The sequence below is a fragment of the Neoarius graeffei genome, chromosome 27, assembly GCF_027579695.1.
Source record: "Neoarius graeffei isolate fNeoGra1 chromosome 27, fNeoGra1.pri, whole genome shotgun sequence".
Classification (NCBI taxonomy): Eukaryota; Metazoa; Chordata; class Actinopteri; order Siluriformes; family Ariidae; genus Neoarius; species Neoarius graeffei.
In genome coordinates this window covers 35,752,695-35,768,432 of record NC_083595.1, presented here as the reverse complement: position 1 = coordinate 35,768,432, position 15,738 = coordinate 35,752,695, and positions in this window count along the sequence as shown.

Genomic DNA, 15,738 nt, shown 5'->3' with positions numbered 1-15,738 from the left:
ATCTTTATATTAACTGCGTTCAGAAGTGGCACCGACTTCTCTGGGCCCAGAGGCATCTGGGATGGACCATCACATAGTGGAAACGTGTATTGTGGAATCAATACTCCAGGTCTTATTTTGGAAGAAATGGATCACATGTGCTCCAGACCAAAGGCAAAAATGACCATCCAGACTGTTACCAGCAACAAGTCCAAAAGCCAGGGTCTGTCATGGTATGGGGTTGTGTCAGTGCCCTTGGCAAAGGTAACTTACACTTCTGTGATTGCAGCATTAATGTATTGAGATTTTGGAGCAACATATGCTGCTTTCAAGACGACACCTTTTCCAGGGATATTTCAGCAACACAATGCAAAACTACATTCTGCACACATTACAAAGGCGTGGTTGTGGAAGAAGAGGGTGCCTGTGTCCTCTGTTCCCAATAGAGAATGTGTGGTGAATTTTGAAATTAAAAATATGACAAAGACGACCCCGTACTGTTGCACACCTTAAGACCTTTATGCAGGAAGACTGAGACAAAATAACACCTAAAACACTTCATCACTTGGTGTCTTCAGTTCCTAAACATCTTTTAAGTGTTGTGAGAAGGAATGGCAACATTATAAAAGTGCTAAATGCTTTACTGTCCCAACTGTTTTTGAAATGTGTTGCAAGAATCAAAATTGAAATGTATTTATTTAAAAAAAAAGATTAAGATTCATGAGATAAAACAAAATAATTTGAAGCTATGTTGTTTTGAGTGCAATGCAGGTCAAAGATTATGTACAAATCATTGTTTTTAGTATTAATTTCAATTTTAACATACCATCCCAAATTTTTTTTTTTTTTTCTAATTTGGGGTTGGAGAAGTAAATACACTAAGCACACACATTCTATTAAAGTACAAATAACATAAAAGGAGAAATGACAAAACCTTGGTTTGAAAGAAAGGGCTGGCTAATGGCATGAACAAACTTTTCTGCTTCACATGCTTGCAAGATATTAAAGATATAAAACACTTGAAAAACGCAGGAATATGAAACAGGAAGCATTAGTACAGCTGTCTGCCCCGTGTGTGTGTGTGTGTGTGTGTGTGTGTGTGTTCCGATAGGTAAACAGAGGTTCCAAGGATTAAACATGGTAAACAGAGGTTCCATGGATTAAACATATGTCTCTGATAGGAAAATGGCCCTCATTTGTCAATCTAATGTAGAAACCAGCACAGATCTGAATGCAGAAATCATTTTACAACAGAGTTCGTGTGTGAGTCATGAAACGTTTGTATCTCAACAATCACAGTATAAAAATCTCATCTCATCTCATTATCTCTAGCCGCTTCATCCTGTTCTACAGGGTCGCAGGCAAGCTGGAGCCTATCCCAGCTGACTACGTGCGAAAGGCGGGGTACACCCTGGACAAGTCGCCAGGTCATCACAGGGCTGACACATAGACACAGACAACCATTCACACTCACATTCACACCTACGGTCAATTTAGAGTCACCAGTTAACCTAACCTGCATGTCTTTGGACTGTGGGGGAAACCAGAGCACCCGGAGGAAACCCACGCGGACATGGGGAGAACATGCAAACTCCACACAGAAAGGCCCTCGCCGGCCACGGGGCTCAAACCCAGACCTTCTTGCTGTGAGGCGACAGCGCTAACCACTACACCACCGTGCCTCCCCAGGATAAAAATGTTGTTGATAAATGTAGTGGCTGAAAATCATCGTCATTTAAACATGACCCCATAAATATTCTTGGTTTAGTGGCCACACCCCTAGATTTTATGACATGGAGAGGCATAATACAGCCAAGAAGAGAAACTATTCTGCCCTTGAAGTAGAAGCTCTAACATCACAAGTCCAACTGAACAAATTATTATTATTATTATTATTATTATTATTATTAATTTATTTTTTTATTTGGCTGCCTGAACAGTAGCATCATTGGAAGTCAGAAAATACAGTATGGAAAGAAAGCGCTACTGTGGTCATAAGCATTGCATTGCAGTCAACAATCAAACGCCAGCTGATGTATGAATATTTAATTGATACACCTGTGATATGTATAGCCTTTGAACTGTATATAATAGTAATATAAAAGTTATGTTGCGAATATTTGTATTTAGGTGAAGAAAAAACGGTCAGATCTCAAAATACACACCACCAAAAAAGCAGCCCAGAGCCCCATAGAGCCAGGCAACTGTGAGCTGTGAGAGACAGTGCATTTCCTCCACCCTCGTGATGACACACCACCACCCTGGATGCCTTGAGAGATGAAAGGGACTTAATAGCCACACATCATGCACCATTAAAATATATATCTGCACTCCTGAAAAAACCCTTTTGCATCTTATGGACATGTAGAGGTCTTCTAACAGAGCCAGATGTGCCATTGCTGAGATTTAATGACTGGAAAAACTCTTGTTTAAATAGACGACTGAATAAGCATCTAAACTACCACACTGCAAATCAGTTAACCTATCCATTGCTTTAATTTCTTAATTTTAATCACTTACAATTATGTCACTTAAAGGGTGAAACTCAAAATGAAAGAAATGAATCCATCCATTATCCATAACCACTTATCCTGTGCAGGGTCACGGGCCCATCCCAGCTGACTATGGGTGAGAGGTGGGGTACACCCTAGACAAGTCGCCAGGTCATCGCAGGGCTGACACATAGAGACACGCAACCACTCACACGTACAGTCAACTTAGAGCCACTAATTAACCTAACCTGCATATCTTTGGGGGAAATCGGCGCACCCGGAAGAAACCCACACAGCCTCCATACGGAAAGGCCCTTGTTGGCCACTGGACTCAAACCAAGAACCTTCTTGCTGTGAGGCGACAGTGCTAACCACTACACCACCATGCCGCCCTAAATAAAGTACACCAAAAAAATCTTAACCCTATTAAGAGCAAACAACTTGAAAATACCTTTTTATTTTTGGGATATGTGGCATGTAGTCAATGCAGGCCTTTACAAATTTTGCCAGAAGCTACATATTTTTCAGTGATGAAGAGGCTGCATATGCTTAGATGTCAGTCAGAATATATGGTCTAATAACAACTCTCCACTCAGTGAGATTTATTGCACTGCACCGTACGTCCATGCTGACTTGAAAACTTGCATATACGAATTGACAATTGATGTGAGATTTGATCGTAGCCTCTGCTCACATCCACACTGATAAATGCACAGCTTTGCATGAACAGTTTTTCTACACCCAGTTTTCTGTTGTATGTTCATTTCATAAATTAGGGATATTGTACATATTTGATAACTTCATAACACTAAAATACATATATATTATTTACCAGCTTAAGGTCGGTCCATATTGTGAAATACCGTGACCTCGGCCTTGAAAATACTGACCGAGGCAGCGGGGGCGTGGTCAAGCATCGGTCTGTGAATGGAGGGTGGAGTCACTGCACCTGACGGGAATTAACCTGTGTTTGTGTGTCTTCCCCAGTGACCGTGCCCTATAAGAGGAGAGGGAGCACAGAGGAAGGGAGCTACTCCCGACCTGGATACCTGTGTGTGCGTGCATGTATAGTTAAAAGCTGAAAAGCTACAATAAACGAGTTTTGAGAACTCAGTTCTGGCCTGCCGTGCTTCTGTGCTCCACCCACCTAGAACACTTGCTACAGTGGTGCTGAAACCCGGGATGGAGCGCAGGAGAGAACAGCCCCATGGAGTCCTCCCCCTTCAAGGACCTGATCCATGCCCTTGCCATGGCCCAACAGAGCCAGCACCAGGCACTGGTCGCCCTCCGGGAAGAACAGGAGCAAAGGTTCGAGGCCCTGGTGCTGGCGCAGCAGGAAGATCGCCAGGCGTTCCGGCACCTACACTCTAAAAAATAAAGGTGCTTCAGTGGTTCTTCAAATCTCTGGATGGTTCCATGGAGACTCAAAACTCTGTGATGAACCATTACATTATGCGAAAGGTTCTTCACATTGGAAATGGTTCTTCAGAGCCTGGCATTCTCTTACCATTTGTTGGTCAATGCACATAGGCTATGTTTACACAAATCTGTCTTCACTGCTCAAACAAATGGTTTAAATGGTTCTTTAAAGAACTGTTGCATGAATGGTTCTTTGAAGCCCTGAAAAAGGTTCTTCTATGGCATCGCCCTGAAGAACCGGTACTGGCCCCATTATTTTTTAGAGTGTACTCGCATCGGTGGGGTCCACCACCTCCACCGCCGCGGGCCCTTCCCACCTCACCCTGATGAAGATGGGCCCGCACGACGACCCTGAGGCCTTCCTCGCTCTCTTTGAGCAGGCAGCAGAGGTGTGGGGTTGGCCGGTGGAACAGCGCGTGGCGTGCCTCCTACCCCTGCTCACGGGCGAGGCGCAGCTGGCCGCGCTACAGCTCCCCGCCGACAGCCGGCTGGTCTACGCAGACCTCCGCAGGGCCGTCCTCCAGCGCGTGGGTTGCACTCCGGAGCAGCAACGGCAGCGCTTCTGCGCGCTGTGCCTGGAGGAGGTCAGCCGGCCGTTCGCGTTTGGCCAGCAACTCCGGGACGCCTGCCGCCGGTGGCTGAGGGCCGACAACCGTGACGCCGAGGAGATCATCGATCTGGTGGTGCTGGAGCAGTTCGTCGCTCGACTTCCAGAAGGAACCGCGGAGTGGGTCCAGTGCCATCACCCGGCGTCGCTGGATCAGGCCATTGAGCTGGCGGAGGACCATATGGCGGCCGTTCCAATGGCAGGACAGTGTGTCTCCCCTTCTCCCCTCCCCTCTCCCTGTCTCTCCCCTTCTGTTCCTCTCCCTCGCCCCATTCCCCCACTGCGGAGGTGGGGGCCGGCTCCACCCCAGCCGGCCCGCCGCACCTGCAGTGTCCTACCGTTTCCTACTTCTGTGTCTGTGTCTTCCCCCCCTCAGGTGAGTGATATCCGGAACACCGGTGCAGAGAGAGAGCCCGGGCCGGTGTGCTGGTGCTGCGGGGAGCCGGGCCACCTCCAGCATCAGTGCTCGGCGATGGAGGTGGGCATGGTGGTCTGGATCCCCAACGTGCCAGGAACCACCCTCGATCGGGCCGGAGCATATTGCATACCAGTGAGTATCCAAGGGGATACGTATCAGGCTTTGGTGGATTCCGGCTGTAATCAGACCTCAATCCACCAAAGCCTGGTGCAAAACAAGGCATTGAGGAGAGCACAATTGGTGAAGGTGTTGTGTGTGCATGGGGATGTTCACAACTATCCTTTAGTGTCGGTCCACATTCTGTTTTGAGGGGAGAAATTTAGAGTTCAGGCGGCGGTTAATCCTCACCTCACCCACTTTATAATTTTGGGGACTGATTGGCCGGGATTTCGGGATTTAATGACGCACTTGGTGAAGAGTGGGTCCTGCCGTAGTTTAGCGGGGGGAGGTCCCAGAGTGGCGTTGGCGGGAGCAGCTGTCACAGAGCCATCTACGTCATCACCGCGTCAGAGTGAGGAGCAGCAGGCTCCTCCTCCCTCTCTCGGGGAATCTCTCGTGGATTTTCCGTTAGAGCAATCGCGAGACGAGTCTCTGCGACATGCGTTTGACCAAGTGAGAGTAATTGATGGTCAAACGCTCCAGCCAAACACCACCCCGTCCTTCCCCTATTTTGCCATTATTAAGGATAGGTTATACCGAGTGACACAGGACACTCAAACTAAGGAACAAATAAACCAACTTTTGATCCCAAAGAGCCGCCGGGAATGGTATTCCAGGCGGCTCACTTTAATCCCATGGCTGGACACTTAGGGCAGGATAAGACACTAGCCCGAATAATGGCCCGGTTCTATTGGCCAGGGATTCGCGGCGATGTCCGTAGGTGGTGTATGGCATGCCGTGAATGCCAGTTAGTAAATCCAGCAGCCATGCCAAAACCGCCTTTGCGCCCTCTACCATTAATCGAGACCCCGTTCAAAAGAATTGGGATGGATCTTGTCGGGCCATTAGATTGGTCAACGTGAGGGTATCTCTTTATTTTAGTTCTGGTGGACTATGCAACGCGATATCCGGAAGCGGTGCCGCTCTGCAATATCTCCGCACGTAGTATTGCGGAAGCGCTCTTCCACGTTATCTCCCGAGTCGGAATCCCCAAAGAGATTCTGACTGATCAAGGCACTACGTTCATGTCACGCACACTGCACGAACTGTATGGGTTATTGGGAATCAAGCCGATCCGCACCAGCGTTTATCACCCACAAATGGACGGCTTAGTCAAACGGTTTAATCGCACCCTCAAAAACATAATTAAAAAATTTGTAAGCAAGGACGCACGTAACTGGGATAAATGGCTCGAACCCCTGCTTTTAGCAGTGCGAGAGGTCCCACAAGCCTCCACGGGGTTCTCCCCGTTTGAATTATTATATGGGCATCAGCCACGCGGCATCCTAGATGTGCTGCGGGAAAATTGGGAGGAGGGACCTTCCCCGTGCAAAAATGAAATTCAATACGTTATTGACCTGCGCGCAAAACTCCACACACTCACACACCTAACCCAGGAGAATTTGCGGCAGGCTCAAGAACGTCAAGTCCACCTGTACAACAGGGGCATGCGCCTTAGGGAATTCACACCGGGAGACAAAGTACTCATGTTATTGCCCACGTCGAGCTCTAAATTAATCGCCAGGTGGCAAGGACCCTTTGAGGTCACACGGTGAGTTGGGGACGTCGACTATGAGGTGAGGCGAACGGACAGGGGTGGGGCGTTACAGGTATACCACCTCAATCTGTTAAAACATTGGAGCGAGGAGGTCCCCGTGGCGCTGGTGTCAGTGGTTCCAGAGAAGGCGGAGCTGGGGCCGGAGGTTCAAAAGGGAAAATTGGCATCACCCACCGCTCCGGTCCCCTGTGGAGCCCACCTCTCCCCGACCCAGCTCGCGGAGGTCGCCCGGTTGCAAACAGAATTTTCTGACGTGTTCTCGCCCCTGCCCGGCCGCACCCACCTCATGGAACACCACATTGAGACGACCCCGGGGGTGGTAGTGCGCAGCTGCCCTTACAGACTGCCCGAACACAAGAAAAAGGTGGTTCGGGAAGAACTCGAGACCATGCTCGAAATGGGCATTGTCGAGGAGTCCCGCAGTGACTGGAGCAGTCCGGTGGTCTTGGTTCCCAAGGCCGACGGGTCGGTCCGTAGTGTTGTGCGTGAATGCGTTCAAAAGAACGCGTTCACTGAACACGCTCGTTTTTCCATGAACTTTGAACTGAACGCAACAACTTTTGTAATGAAAGAACTTGAACGTGAATTCGTTCAAATTATGCGACATGAACGACAAACATGAAGATGAACGAAACATGAAACCTGATGAATCGAGTGGCACGTCTACTTGCAAGATATTTTACGTTCTACTACTTCACTGTCAGTCTGATGTTGTTGTCACTCACTGCCCTGAGGTGCCACGTGTGTGCAATGCATCATGGATAACATAGCGTGAAGCCGGAGATAGTGGATGGCTCTATGATTTGGCTCCATACTACATTACCCATGATGCAGCAGAGCAGAGTAGGTGTAACCCAGCGTTCCCTAGCTACAGGCAGCAGACAGCGCGCACACCACAGCCGGCGCACGCTCACAGCAACATGGCCAGTGAAAGTTCAAGTAGCGGCACGGAGAACACAGATGAGACGGATTCTCCTCATGGTTATTTACAGCAATTTTACACAATTTCACACAAAGACTCAGACGGTAAAAACCTTACCTTTCTGTGTAAGCTCTGTCCACCTGCTCTGAAAAAACAAGTAAGAACATCGACAACGTCGTTCTCAAATTTGAAACGACACATTGAGCAGTTCATCTTGGTGTGTGTGTGCGCGTGTGCGTGTTAGCAGTTTGTGTTTAACAGTTCATCTCTGACATCTGTTACATTGTCCCTCTTTCCTAAACACCACAAATGAAGGATATATTTTATACATTTCTTTCATCATTTAGTCACCATGTTATTTCATCTTTAAAATATGTTCATACTGTTTCTGCAACTTAAATGAGATGTTGCACTTTAAAGCATAGAAGATTGTTAAAGCATGAAATATTGTCAGACTTTTGAGTACAATGCCAAACAATTTTAGAAATTTGACTGTTGTGTGCAAAGTGTGCATACACAGATGTGTACTGAAGAATGAGGCTATCTGAAGTTTTCCTGTTTTGTATTTTGAGAAATAAATAGCCCTTGAGCCTTGAGCATGCATCCCTCTGTCTGATCAATATGGTTGATATGGTCAATGCTGTTGATATGGATCTTAAAATAGCACTCCTTCAGTGTACAGTATATACATATTGGCAGTCATCTTTTTAGAAACACACACATTTATGAGGAAGTCTAGTTGTCGTTTATTAAAAGTTACTGTTAGTTGAAACTGAAAGCATTTGTTTGAAGTCACGTGTAACGTTTTGGTGCAGTGGTTGAGTCAGTGAAGAAATCAAAATATTTTGTCCTTTTTTCATATAGTATGTACAATAACTTCCATTTTGTGTGATAGAATATAATATCTATAATATGTGAGTAGTTTTGAGCTAGAATGTAGCATATGATTTTAGTCTTTATTTTCATATCCCGCCTAAAAGTAAAATGAACTGAACTTTGAACTAGTTCAGAATTAAAACTGTGAACTATGAACATGACCAGTTCACTTTTAACATGTTTGAACTGAACTTGAACTAGTTCAAAAAAAGTGTGAACTTGCACAACACTGTCGGTCCAGTTCTGTGTGGACTATAGAAAAGTCAACGCGGTGTCTAAATTTGACGCGTACCCAATGCCTCGTATTGACGAGTTGCTCGATCGACTAGGCACGGCTCGTTTTTATTCGACACTGGATTTGACAAAGGGATATTGGCAGATCCCCTTGACTCCACTATCCCAAGAGAAAACAGCCTTTTCCACACCGTTTGGCTTACACCAGTTCATCACACTTCCGTTTAGGCTGTTTGGGGCGCCTGCTACATTCCAGCAGCTTATGGATAGGGTCCTCCGCCCCCACGCCACCTATGCGGCCGCATACTTGGATGACATTATTATTTATAGTAATGACTGGCCACGGCACCTAAAATACCTGAGGGCCATCCTGGGGTCGCTGAGGCGAGCGGGGTTCACAGCCAACCCGAAGAAGTGTGCGATTGGGCGGGTGGAAGTACGGTATCTGGGCTTCCACTTGGGCAATGGGCAGGTGCATCCCCAAATCAATAAGACAGCAGCGATTGCGGCCTGCCTGAGGCCCAAGACCAAAAAGGGGGTGAGGCAGTTCCTGGGGCTGGCTGGCTATTATCGTAGGTTTACACCTAATTATTCGGACGTCACCAGCCCACTGACTGATCTCACTAAAAAGGGGACACCAGATCCGGTCCAGTGGATGGAGCAATGCCAGCAGAATTTCTCTAAGATAAAGGCTGCACTGTGTGTGGGGCCACTGTTACACTCCCCTGACTTTTCTCTCCCCTTTGTTTTACAGACGGACACATCAGACAGAGGGCTGGGGGCTGTTCTGTCCCAGGAGGTGGAGGGGGAGGACTGTCCAGTGCTGTACATCAGCCGCAAGCTGTCGGTGCGTGAGGGCAGGTACAGCACCATAGAGAAGATCTGCTGGGGCGCTCTTTCACCATCTGGTTGGACCACGCTCCCCTGCAGTGGCTCCACCGCATGAAGGATGCCAACGAGCGGATCACCCGTTGGTATCTGGCACTCCAGCCGTTTAAGTTCGAGGTGGTCCACAGGCCAGGGGCGCAGATGGTTGTGGCAGACTTCCTCTCCCGTCGGGGGGGAGTCGGCTGCAGGCCGGACGGCTGCCTGGCCTGAGTCGGGCAGTGGGGGTATGTGGCAGCGGGGGCGTGGTCAAGCGTCAGTCTGTGAATGGAGGACGGAGTCAGGGAAGGTAAGTGGCGGAATCACTGCACCTGACGGGAATTAACCTGTGTTTGTGTGTCTTCCCCAGTGACCGTGCCCTATAAGAGGAGAGGGCGCGCGGAGGAAGGGAGCTACCCTGGTGCAAATCTTACACAGGATCCTGTAGGATCCTGTAAGATCCTGCTAGGATCCTGGTAGGATCCTGGCCAGGATTTGCACCAGGGTACTCCCGACCTGGATACCTGTGTGTGTGTGTGTGTGTGTGTGTGCACGTGCGTGCGTGTATAGTTAAAAGCTGAAAAGTTACAATAAACGAGTTTTGAGAACTCAGTTCTGGCCTGCCATGCTTCTGTGCTCCACCCACCTAGAACACTTGCTACAATAATATATATTTTTTCTTTACCAAATTCTAACAGAAAATGAGAGTGCCCGAAAGCGAAACCATATTTAGAACAAACCTGCTACAAGCTCGTTTTCGGCTTTCTCCTGAAATGTTTTCTTTTATTTAGTTTTCATCAGGGTAGCAAAACTCGGTTTCACTGTGAACACTGCCGTTATCGCTATCCATGCTGTAAAAGTAATGCTATTTTACGGAGAAATGTGAAAATAAATGTTGACAAAAAATTGCTATGTTTGTTGTTGCTGTGAACGAGTGAGTCGCCAAAGGTCCGTAACCAGGGTCTGTATCGTAGGATTCCGGACCACTCACAAGCCAATCAGAGCACACGATTTGATGGAAACTGGACTGCGAAAAAAAAATAATGTTAGGTATTTGATTTTTTTTATTCCTCCCTTTCAGTATCGCAACCAGCCATTACAGCTGATGTGCCTTTTTCCGCCAGACATTTTGCTTTCCTATAGTTTCAGTTAAAAAAAAAGCCATAAATGCTCAAACCAACAACATGACCTCACACTTCATAAAAGTTCTACAATTTCCAATCACATTGCTCTTAAAAAAATAAAAATAAATAAATAAATCAGCAACATAATTCAGGCAGTGTGTCAGCATTCAGTCAGTATTTGCAATTAAGCATCTTTCTTTGTACGGCTATTTTTGGCTGTCTATGCACGTCAATATTTTCAGTAAAGACAACCAAGATTTTAGACCATGGTCATGGTTGTTCTTTACAAAAAATAATAAATGTCACTCACTGTGTATAGGGTGAACTCAATTAACCTGGGACAACTTTTGCATTGTTGAATTTAGCAGTGTGAGCTGCCTGGCAGATGGGGTGGCAATAAGGACACAGCAGGCAGGAGTCGAAGAGAGCAAAGGTGTCCAAGAGCTTAATATTTTTTTTATTTAATGTAAGTTTTTCAATGCTGCTTATTTAACATGAAATAAAATAAAACCAAACACACAAGTACATCAGTTGTTTGGGCCAAATTCAAGTGTGTGCTGCGGAGATCTGTCTTTCACTGACAGCTTACTGAGAAAGAGAGCACATCACTACATCACACACAGATGAAGGCAAGCATTCATTACATGCATTCTCCACATCTCTTCTCCCACTTCATGGACAGTGTTTGACCACGTCCCCCTGTCATTTATGTCATTAACATTGCTTTCAAACAAACTCATACTTTATGAACTTCCCAGGAAGTCTAGTTATATTTGAAATAAAATGTTGACCAACTGTTTAGCTGTAACTGTTGTGTGATATGGCCTGATGTGAAGCAGTGTAGCCTGGTTGTACTGGATGTATGACTTTGTGCGTGTACAGAAGCAGCAGCAACACAAGCAGTATTATTCACACACTCCCCTGTACATCTGAAAGATTTAAAAGCGTCAATTACTCGATCTCGTGTCAGAGAAAAACATTCCTGTCTATCAGGCGACTGTACAATATTTATTGACTTTATGCATGGCAATGCTGAACACACTGACGAGCCCTGTCTTGTTTATTAATCTAGAAAATCCAGAAGATTGGTACACAAAAACTGTTTGTTGGGTTTGAAGACAGCATATTTTTTTTTTTTTAATTCAAACATTAACTGTAATAGGAAGCCAGGTGAGTATCAGCATGCAATGGCAGTCTCAAATAGTAGGGGAGAGTGGGGAGACTTGGGACAGGGAGACTTGGGATAGTTTGTATTCCCATACATTAATTTTAACCAATCAGGTTTTAGATGATATCAAAAGTTAGATATTGTTCCTTAAGCCCGGTGTACACAGGCGATTTTCCGTCGCTTGGTCGTGCAACTTTTTGACGCTTGCGACAGATCGCAACTATCAAACATGCTTGATATTCTGCAACAAAAACTCGCCAGTCATTGACTTGTTGTAGAGATATCGCCACATGTGCATGTCTTTGCAGTAACGAAGCAATCACCTCCAAAAGGCTAAGCCAATCTCCACCCACGAAGTAGTCACGTGATTTCCACTTGACTTGGGCCCAATCCCAATTCTAATTTCTACCCCTACCCCTCCGCCTTCCCCTCCGCCTTCCCCTTGGCCCTTCCCCTTGAAACTGAGCTACAAGGGATAGGGCTTGAAATTCAACCCTTACGTATTGGGATAGCCCTTCAACGATCGCATACGTCATCGCGTACCTCCGTCAGCGTTTACGTTAGCAAAACGCGACCAAATGCGTCATTGGCTGCGACCAGCCGCTACAGTCAGAGGCAGAAATCTCTGCTGGCAGGGTGTGATTTGTTAACTAACACCACTGAATGGGATATCTTTGGCGCTTCGTGCACCACATCCGACAGAATGAGGTGTCAGAACACTCATGTAAACAATAAAAGCGAGAATAACAGAACAAAACGTACGCAGTAAAGCAACCGAAAACAATACTCACTCCCAAAGCTTTTTAGCAGCAGCTTGGATTTCAGAAATCGCTGCTCATTCTCAGCTCGAAAGCGAATCAAGCGGCGTGTTTCCTCTGGATAACAACTAAAAAACACGTAAATAATGGAGAAAATACATTTATGACAATCTTTCACTGCGGGAACCGCCATCTTTCTGAAATCCGCATGAAATCTTGCTGAAATCCGCATGGCATTGTGGGAAATCACTCAAACCCCTTCGTTCGGAGTCAGCTCCAGGAAAATCTCCGTTTGGAGGGGTACAGAAGCCCTACCCCTTCCCCTACCCCTCCGCGTTAACTGGGATTGGGATACCCCTACCCCTTCACGTGAACGCGCAAAATGGAGGGGAAGGGCCAAGGGGTTGGTCCAAGGGGTGAAATGGGATTCGGCCTTGCATTCCCCTCCCCAAATCGCCCACTGGTCACAGATAACACACACCCAGCGACCTGAGAGGGGAAACATGCATCCAAAAATCTCAATATGCTTGCGCTGAGAAGTTGCCCGTGTGCGCCGGGCTTTAGAGTAACCTACTTCCTTTGGAGCCACAAAGCTGGACACTGCAGTAAGGTTTGTACAGTTCAATATTTTTGTCAACCAAAACTTGTATTTTCTACTTCACAATCCACCTCCATTCTTTGGTGTAATTCATGAATTGTTAGGAATTAAAGCATGTCACCTAGAATTACCATGCATGAGGATTAAGCTTCTTTCATTCCTTCTTGAGAATGGAACTGTTTTCTCTCGTCAGGTTTTGGGTAAACTGACATTTTTCTATTGCTGTACCAGCACTGTGTTCATACAGTTCATACAAGTTTTGATAATAAATAAAAACTACACATGTAGGTCTAGGTGTTTTATTTTCTTCCACTTCTCCCCTCAATGTCTCATGTCTCCCTGCAAAAACCAATGAAAGAAAAAGTGAAGGCTGAAGGCCAGTATATGTGACAAGCTGAGAAACTAATATTGTGCTAAAAGGGTATAGTAAATATTCTCTAATGCAATATGAATGTGATGCTACTTGCAAAGAATTTCACACAATCTCCAAAAGCTGAAAACTTGTCCCAAGTCTCCCCACTCTCTCCTACATAAGTATGCGATTTGAGACAGCGCTAGTATATTTGCAGAAGTTATCAGGCAGGGACATTCAGTGACCTTGCTATTGCATGAACTCATCTCATCTCATTATCTCTAGCCGCTTTATCCTGTTCTACAGGGTCGCAGGCAAGCTGGAGCCTATCCCAGCTGACTATGGGCGAAAGGCAGGGTACACCCTGGACAAGTCGCCAGGTCATCACAGGGCTGACACATAGACACAGACAACCATTCACACTCACACCTACAGTCAATTTAGAGTCACCAGTTAACCTAACCTGCATGTCTTTGGACTGTGGGGGAAACCGGAGCACCCAGAGGAAACCCACGCGGACACGGGGAGAACATGCAAACTCTACACAGAAAGGCCCTCGCCAGCCACGGGGCTCGAACCCGGACCTTCTTGCTGTGAGGCGACAGCGCTAACCACTACACCACCGTGCCACCTTGCATGAACTCATGATTGCAAAAGACTAAAATAACATGCAACCTATTCATTTAAATGGACATTATGGTGGTGTAGTGGTTAGCACTGTAGCCTCACAGCAGGAAGGTTCTGGGTTTGAGCCCAGTGGCCAACGGGGGCCTTTCTGTATGGAGTTTGCATCTTTTCCCCGTGTCTGCATGGGTTTCCTCTGGGTGCTCTGGTTTCCCAAACAGTCCAAAGACATGCAGGATAGGTTAATTGGTGGCCCTAAATTGACCGTAGGTGTGAATGTGAGTGTGAATGGTTGTTTGTCTCTGTGTCAGCCCTGCGATAACCTGGCGACTTGTCCAGGGTGTACCCCGCCTCTCGCCCGTAGTCAGCTGGGACAAGCTTCAACTTTCCTGCAACCCTGAACAGGATAAGCGGTTACAGATAACAGATGGATGGACGTTCATTTAAATGTGACTTGTCTGAATATGACCCCGATAACATTTCAGTGTATTAGCATACAACATTTGTCTTTTTTAAATTTTGAATATTAATTTATAAAGTGAATGAAAGAACCAAAAGAAGAGATGGTGAGTTTCTGTCACAAGTCCATTTGGAAATCAAGCAACCCCTAGTTTGGGAACATTTCTCTTCGAGCTATATTAAAGGACTTGAAGTTTTGCTCCAAATCCATTGTGTCTTATACACTTCAGAAAAGCAGAAGAGAAAAATCGTATTAATTAAATTAGTGCATGAGAGATAATGGGATCATTATGGAACCAAAAATAACTATATTTACCTGATTTTTATATTGTTTCGAGCTTTGACATGACTGCTTGAAGTTAATGACCAGATTTCTAAATTAAATTAACATGCTGGCAGGGTACTTTTTAGTAGCTCTTTAGATCAATGATCAAGACAATAATATGGCATTTTTCAAAAGGTTATTACTCTCCACCCCTGCTATATTGATCTAACCAATTTGCCCTAATGATGGTCACATTTTTTATGCCTGTTTTGTACAAAGAAATATTTTGGTTCCATTACAAAGAAGAACTTTCATCAAAGTTCAGGATGTTGGACACCTAGTGCTGAGTAAATGCATTATGTGTCTTTTGTAGAACTTCCTGAAGTTCTACGAAAAACACATATAGGCCTATGAATGAAAATGTCTTTCTTTGATGTTCAGATTTAATTTAAGCTTGAAGAGTTTACAGAAGGTGCTATAATCATCAGGAGATTATACCATGAAAGCATGTGCCAGTGTGGATGGGACATGACATGGCATGGCATTAAAGCCTTTAATTTGTGAAGTGTATCTTAGACAAGCGACATCTAAGAGAGGAAGAAAATATGGCTTAAAAGTAACAGGCTTTGAGGACACAGAAGAACAAGGGAAATGGGGCTTTGGATAAGAAAATTGGAGATGTGACAAAACCACATGACAGTGAGAAAAGCAATTAAATAAATTAATTAATTTTAAACTGAGAAATGTCAGCCAACAGAAAAGCAGACTCAATAATCAGGTGCAGATTTAAGGTCAGGCAATCAAAGCAATGTAGAGAAAGGCAAAAAAAAAAAAAACCAAGGACAAAAAAAAAGTTTCTGGG